Source organism: Panthera uncia, chromosome D1 (assembly GCF_023721935.1).
Source record: "Panthera uncia isolate 11264 chromosome D1, Puncia_PCG_1.0, whole genome shotgun sequence".
Classification (NCBI taxonomy): domain Eukaryota; kingdom Metazoa; phylum Chordata; class Mammalia; order Carnivora; family Felidae; genus Panthera; species Panthera uncia.
Window position 1 is genome coordinate 64985722 of NC_064808.1, and position 8108 is coordinate 64993829.

Below are 8108 nucleotides of genomic sequence, written 5' to 3' on the forward strand. Positions count from 1 at the left end.
TCTTTCATCAAAAACCTCCCACCAAACACAAGTCCAGGACCAGACAGTTTCACTTGTAGATTCTACCACACATTCCAAATACCAATTCTTTTCAGACTCTTCCGAGAGAGAGGGAGAGAGAGGGACAGAATGAAAGAGAGAGAGAGAGAGAGAGAGACAGACAGACAGACAGACAGACAGAAGGGGAAACTCTTCCAAATCTATTTCACAAGGCCAGCATTACCCTGATATGAAAATCAAACAAGGACATCCCCCCCCCAAAAAAATCAGAGATGCCACTCTTACGGCTCATATTCAAAATAGTATTGCTCTAGCCAGAGCAGTAAGGCAAGAAAAATAAAAGCATTCAAGTTGGAAAGAACTAAAACTGTCACTATTTACAGATAACAAATATTATATACAGAAAAATCTAAAGGCTCCACTAAAAACTGTTAGAATAAATGAATTCAGTTAAGTTGCACAGTAGAAAAACCAATACACCAAAATCTGTTGCACTTCTATCCATTAATAACCCTCATAGAGAAAAATTAAGAAAACAATGTCCATTTATAATTGCATCAAAAAGTTTAAAACACCTACAAGGAAATTTAACCAACAATGTGGAAGATGTGTATTTTGAAAACTCTAAGACATTAATAAAAGAAACTGAAGACACACTTAAGTGGAAAGAACTCGTGCTCATGGATAGGAAGAATCAATATTGCTAAAATTTCCATACTGCCCAAAGCTGTCTATAGATTCATTACCATGAGTGAATCAAAATTCCAGTGACATTTTTCTGAGAATAGAATAAATAAGCCCAAAATCTGTATAGAAATACAAACTACCCCAAATAGCCAAAGCAATCTTAAGAAAGAAGAAAGCTGGAGTCATCATGTTCCCTGATTTCAAACCCTGTTACAAAGCTGTAGTAGTTACAAAAGTATGGTATTGGCATAAAGAACATATAGACCAATGCAACAGAATAGAGAACACAAAAATAAACCTATGCAGATATGGTCAATTAATTTACCACAAAGCACCTAAGAAAATACAATGGAGCAAAGGCCAGTCCTCAATAAATGGTGCTGGGAAAATTAGATCACCTCATACAAAAAAAATGAAAATCAACCTTTATCTTACACCAAATGCAAAGATTAACTCATAATGCATTAAAGACTTGAATTTAAGACCTGAAATCATAAAACTCCAAGAGGAAAATGTAGGCAGTAAGATCCTTGACATAGATCTTGGCAGTGATTTTTTAAATCTGACACCAAAAGCAAAAGCAACCAAAGTAAAAATAAACAAGTGGGATTAAATGAAACTAAAAAGCTTCTGCGTAATAAAGAAAATCATCAGTGAAATGAAAAGGTCGTGTACTAAATAGGAGAAAATATTTGTAAATCATCTGCCTGACAAAGGGGTAATATGCAAAATATATGAGAAACTCACACAACTCACTAGCAAACAAATAACCTGTTTAAAAAATAGGCAGAAAATCTGAACAGACATTTTACCTAACACAGCTGGTAAACCCCTGTGTTTATTGCAGCATTATTTACAATAGCCAAATTATGGAAGCAGCCCAAGTGTCCGTCAATAGATAAGTAAAGATGCATGTGTGTGCACCCACACACACACACACAGCAATATTATTCAGCCACAAAAAAGAATGAAATCTTACCATTTTCAACAACATGGAGGGAGCTAGAGTATAATGCAAAGTAAGTCATATCATAGGACATCACTCATATGTGGAATTTAAGAAACAAAACAAACAGGAAGAAAAAAACCTGACTCTTAACTATAGAGGACAAACTGATAGTTCCCAGAGGGGAGGTGGGTGGGGGCATGGGTGAAACAGGTGAAGGGGATTAAGAGTACATTTATCGTAATATTCACTAAGGCATAGAATTTTTGAATAAGTATATTGTACACTTAAATCTAATGCAACACTGTAGGCAAACTACATTGGAATTAAAATAATTTTTCTTAAAAAAGACAATAAATAACAAGTGTTGGTGAGGATATGGAGAAAAGAAAACTATTGTGCACTGTTGATGGGGATTTAAATTGGGGCAGCCATTATACTTGAAAATACTATGGAGGGTTCTCAAAAAACTAAAACTACCATGTGATCCAGAAATTGTACTTATGGGTGTTTATTCAAAGAAAACAAAAACACTAACTTGAAAAGATATGCACCCTCATGTTCATTACAGCATTATTTACAATAGCTAAGATATCGAAACAACCTAAGTGTCCAATCATGGATACAGAAGTATTGGAGATATCTATCTATAGATATATATCTATATCCATTCATGTTGTTGCAAAAGGCAAGATTTCTCTTTTATCATTGCATAATATTCCTGTGTGTGTGTGTGTGTGTGTGTGTGTGTGTGCGTGCGCATTATGCTAAGGCATTATACTAAGTGAAATAATCCAGACAGGAAAAGATAAATACTCTACGATCTCTCTTATAAGTGGATTTTTTTAGTATTTATTTATTTTGAGAGAGAGAGAAAGAGACAAACAGAACACCAGCAGGGGGAGGGGCAGAGAGAGAGTGGGAGACACAGAATCTAAAGCAAGCTGCAAGCTCCAAGCTCTGAGCTGGAGCTGTCAGCACAGAGCCTGACATGAGGCTCGAACTCGTCAACCATGAGAAGACCTGAGCTGAAGTCGGATGCTCAACCCACTGAGCCACCCAGGCACCCCTCCTGTAAGTGGAATATTAAACAACAAAAAACATAGGTTCAGAGAACAGATTAATCTGTTGAGAGCTGAGGGTGGGAGAAATCCATGAAGGGGTTCAAAAAGTTAAAAAAAAAAAAAGAAATAGAAGTCTTTGGTAGATAAAAAAATAAAATAAAAATGCTGCTTGTGTGATATTATCAGGATATACTACAATATTAGTGAGCAAATTAACCACAAAACACAAAGCAAAAGCATCTAAAATTAAGAATCCAAGAAATTATCACTCACTCTTGATTTTGCTTATCTATAAAGAAGATCAGAGACATCTGGCAGAAGTTGGTGAGTCAAATCTGACTGTGACAAGTCAGAAGAAATCACACGGTTGGTACAGTGGACTAACAACCCTGTCCAATACATTCAGAGGTGCCAAAAGAGGTTACTTTGTTTTCTAAACTGTTGCTCCACTTTTCCTTGACGTTTATAAGGGTGGAAGTTGGAGAGGAAAGATATACAAACTTTCCAGTTAAATATAACTCAGTCTCTCTGGTTTAAGTTTTTTTTTTTCAGGAGATCAGTTACTAAACCTCAGAAAAAAATTGAGGACATGACTTATAGACTCACTTGGCTAGAAAAGACAGCTTCTACAACACTTAAGGATGATGTCCCATAGCATTTAGACACTGAGCCCAGAGTAGAAAGGGGCCGATTTCAGAAATTTGTGGCTCAGTCTCATCACATTTACCTATAATCTCATACACAGGAAAGCAACAAAGTTTTTAAAAGAATTTTAAGAGTTTAGACTGAAAGGAACACTTTTGAATCCCCAAATTCTTATATTGAACATAAACCACCTTTTAAATAAATGTTTTATTTATTTTTTTGAGAGTGAATGAGTGGGGAAGGGGCAGAGAGAGAGGAGGATAGAAGATCCAAAGTGGGCTCTGTGCTGACAGCAGGAAGCCCAAAGTGGGGCTCAAATTCACCAACCCGCAGGATCATGACATGAGCTCAAGTCTGATACTCAACTGACTGAGGCTATCAGGTGCCTCAAACATAAACCATTTTAATGGAAAAAGAAGAATGACAGATCCAGACGCCCAGATAATTGAAAATCTAAGAGAACTACTCCCAAATAACACAACTGGTCTCTAATCAATATACATTTTCTGCTCCCAGAACAGTAAGTTAGTGATATGTGCCAAGCTAGACTTCAGAATTATTAGAAGTCAGAGAATTCCATATGCCTCCCCAGCCCCAGCTTTTTTAATGGGAGTTTCTATTATAGGACAGTTATCTCTGGCTCACCATTTTCTGTTGGGTACGTGAGACACACATGACTTCTGTGCTTCACTCAAAGATCTACAAATTTTGTGAAGTCCTATCTGTACATGCACCTGATTTAGATGAGGAGATCCTAAGCTTTGAGTCTGAGCGTGATGCTTTCTTGGGGTCAGAGTTGAGGCTTTGGGGCTGGAGAAAAAGGTGCTTTCTATTCGGGAGGGACATGGGTCATTTTTGTTAGTTTTTAAGATTTTAATTCCAGTATGTTTAACATACAGTGTTATATTAGTTTAAGGTGTACAATATAATGATTCAACCATTCTATACATTATTAAGTGTTCATACCAAAGTGCCCTCAATACCCACCAACCATTTAACCCATTCCCCCACCCATTTCCCCTCCAGCAACCCTCAGTTTGTTTGCTACAGGTAAGAGTCTGTTTTATGGTTTGTCTTTTTCCCATCTGTTTTGTTTCTTCAATTCCACATGAGTAAAATCATATGGTATTTGTCTTTGTCTGACTTATCTCACTTAGCATAATATATTCTAGCTCCATCCACGTCATGGCAAATGTCAAGATTTCATTCTTTTAATGGCTGAGTACTGAGTAATATTCCACTGTGTGTGTATACACATATACACTGAGTGTGTGTATATATGTATTACTAAATATATGTATATATATTACTGAGTATACAGAAATATATATATATTACTGAGTACTAATATTCCATTTGTGTATATATATGTGTGTGTGTGTGTGTGTATCCATTCTTTATACATTAATCAGTTGATAGACATTTAGCCTTTCTCCATAATTTGGCTACTATAAACACTGTGGTGCAACTGTCCCTTGAAATCAGAATTTTTGTATCCTTTGGGTAAATACCTAACAGTACAGTTGCTGAATCCTAGAGTAATTCTATTTGTAACATTTTGAGGAACCTCCATACTATTTCCCAGAGTGGCTGCACCACTTGGCATTCCCACAAATAGTGTAAGAGGGTTCCTCTTTCTCCATATCCTCACCAACCTCTGTTGTTTTCTGTGTTGTTAATTTTAGCCATTCTGACAGGTGTGAGGTGGTACCTAACTATAGTTTTGATTTGTATTTCCCTGATGATGAGAGATGTTGAGCATCTTTTCATGTGTTTGGTAGCCATTGGTATATCTTCTTTGGAAAAGTGTCTACTCATGTCTTCTGCCCATTTCTTAACTGGATTGTTTATCTTTTGGGTGTTGAGTCACTAAACACCCCCAAAAGTCACCATTTTATAGATGAAAAAATTAAAGCACAAAGAATTTAAATAACCACCCAACTCACAGAAATAATGAAGCCAAGGTTTGACCTTCAGATTCAAACTTAAAAATTATTGCTTCAAAGTGCATGATCTTAACCTTGTTCTAAATTTATTTTTGAATGAATGTTTTATTTCCTATAAATACATATCTATATCTATACCTACCTGTCTATAATCTTTATGTCAGAAATGGTTTTAAATCCCAACTGGGCCACTAGTATGATAAGTTGTACACTTCCATCCAAAATTTTCCCAGGTCTAACATTAATTAAAAGTCCCACATATCATGGAACTCCTCAGTTCTGTGTCAACCAGCATGGTTGGTCACCCTAGCTGCTACATAGTACATAGTGCTAGTCCTGCTTAAGATTAGGTGTGACTACATTATTGAATTGTCATGAAAGAAGAAGAATGCACCGCTCTTCTAGGCCTTGCCCTTCAAAATCTGCTATGAAGCATCTTGCTGTTTTCCTAGCTGCCAGTTGAGCACTGAGAACACTGAAGAATTAGGGGAGGATGAGCCTGGATCACTAAATGACTTGTCGGATCAGAATTCCCAATCTATTTCACTTCAGTAGGCTCTATCAGACCATGATGTGAATGAGAAATAAATTTACTAGGGGCGGGGGGAGGGGGGGGTAGGGAAGAAATGTACTGAACACCCATAGCTAATATCACACTTAATGGTCAAAGAACAGATGTGTTTCCCCTAAGATCAGGAACAAGACAGGGATACCTGCTCTCACTACTTCTATTTGACAACATACTGGATAATACAGCCAGGTCAATTAGGCAAGGAAATGAAATAAAAGCATCCAGATTGGAAAATAAGTAAACCTATTTCTATTTGCAGATGATAGATTTTATATAGCAAATCTGTATCAAGTATATAAGGGATCCACAAAATATTTAATATATAATTAATAAGTTTAGCAAGATTGGAGAATACAAGATCAATATTTAAAAAATCAAATCTTTTACAGACTTATAAGGAACAATCCAAAAATTAAGTTAAAAAAATTCGTTTTACAGTATCTTCAAAAAAGAAAAAACAATACAAAAAACAAAAACCTTAGGAATAACTTTAACCAAAGAAGTAGAAGACTTGTTTGTACACTGAAACTGCAAAACAGTGTTAAAAGAAATTAAAGAAGACCCAAATAAAAGGAGAGTCATTCATGAACATGAATTGGAACCATCTTAATACTGTTAGGATGATAATACTCCCCAAATTGATAAATAAGTTCAATGCAATCTCTTTCAAAATTGTAGTTACTTTTTCTTTTTTTTTTTAATTGACAATCTGATTCTAAAATTTATATGGCCATGCAAGGAAATGGGAAATGCCAAACTATCTTGAAAAAATATCAGACCACAATTCTAGGTTTCACATTTCCTGATTTAAAATATTACTACAAGGCTACATTAATCAAGACAGTATGGCACTGGTATAAGGAGAGACCTAGAAATCAACAGAATATTATTGAAAGGTCATAAATAAACCCTTTCATTTATGGTCAGCTGATTTTCAGTAAGTTTGCCAAGACAATTTAATAGGGAAAGAAAATTTTTCAAAAAATGGTACTGGGACAACTAGAAATGAATTTGAATATCTAGCTCACACCATACACAAAAATTAACTCAAAATAGACCTAAATGTAAAAACTATTACTATAAAACTCTTAGAAAAAATAAAACAAACATAAATCTTCATGAAAAGATTAGGAAATGTTTTCTTAGAGGTAACACCAAAGCTCAATCAACAAAAGAAAAAAAATTACTAAACTGTGTATTATCACAATTAAAACTTTCCGTGCTTTAAGGACACCATCAATAAAGAGAAAAGATAACCCACAGAGAGAAAATATTTGCAAATAAAAAATCTGATAAGGTATTTATATCTAGAATATATATCTATTAAATTAAATGATATATATTGCTCTTTTGTTTTTAAAAAATAGTTCTTTTATATAACTGCCATAGACCGGTAACACACAATACAAAAATAAACATATGAGTAAATCAAATATCTCATTTAAACATACTTAAAAATCTTTTTTTTTTGAAATACCATCATTTCTAGAAAAGTAGGAAAACAAGAACTTCAAACTCATACCTTTAGTTACTTTGCAGTAGCACAGGGTGAGGACCTGTATCCTATAGGCTTACTGGTCTCTACTAGCAACACTAAACTTTCACAGCCCTGACCCTGTTTACACTGACTTGATAACCAAGTATCTTTTGACTTAGCAGGGAAAAGAAATTAACAAAGAGGAAGAAGAGTCCTAGATTAGTTGAAGAAAGTATCTTAAAAAATGTCTAAGTGGGGGGCACCTGGGTGGCTCAATCAGTTAAGCATCTGACTTTGGCTCAGATCATGATCTCACAGTTTCTGAATTTGAGTCCTCCATCAGAGTATCTGCTGTCAGCATGGAGTTTGCTTCAGATCTTCCGTCCCCCCCTCTCTCTGCCCCTTCCCTGCTCGCTCTGTCTCTCAAAAAAAAAAAAAAAAAAAAAGTCTAAGGGAAAAGGTTTAAATTGAAAAGGCATACATTACTATCTTCTCTTGGTTACCTAAAAGGCAACAGAAGATTGCTTCCCTAAGGGAAAAGCATGGTCTTCCAAATTTTGGGGTGAAGTACTGATGTGTCAAAATTAGATCCTACTGGTTCTGACCTATAGGTTTCAACTCTAGCCCACAAGCCTCTCATTCCCAGAAATTTGTATCTTTTTTCTACAATGCTACAAAGTTTCCCAATTATCAATCCTAATATTGATTTGAAGAATTAAATAGTATCAATTTTTGAGTAAAAACGTATTTAATTCTTTTAATTATGAAAAAA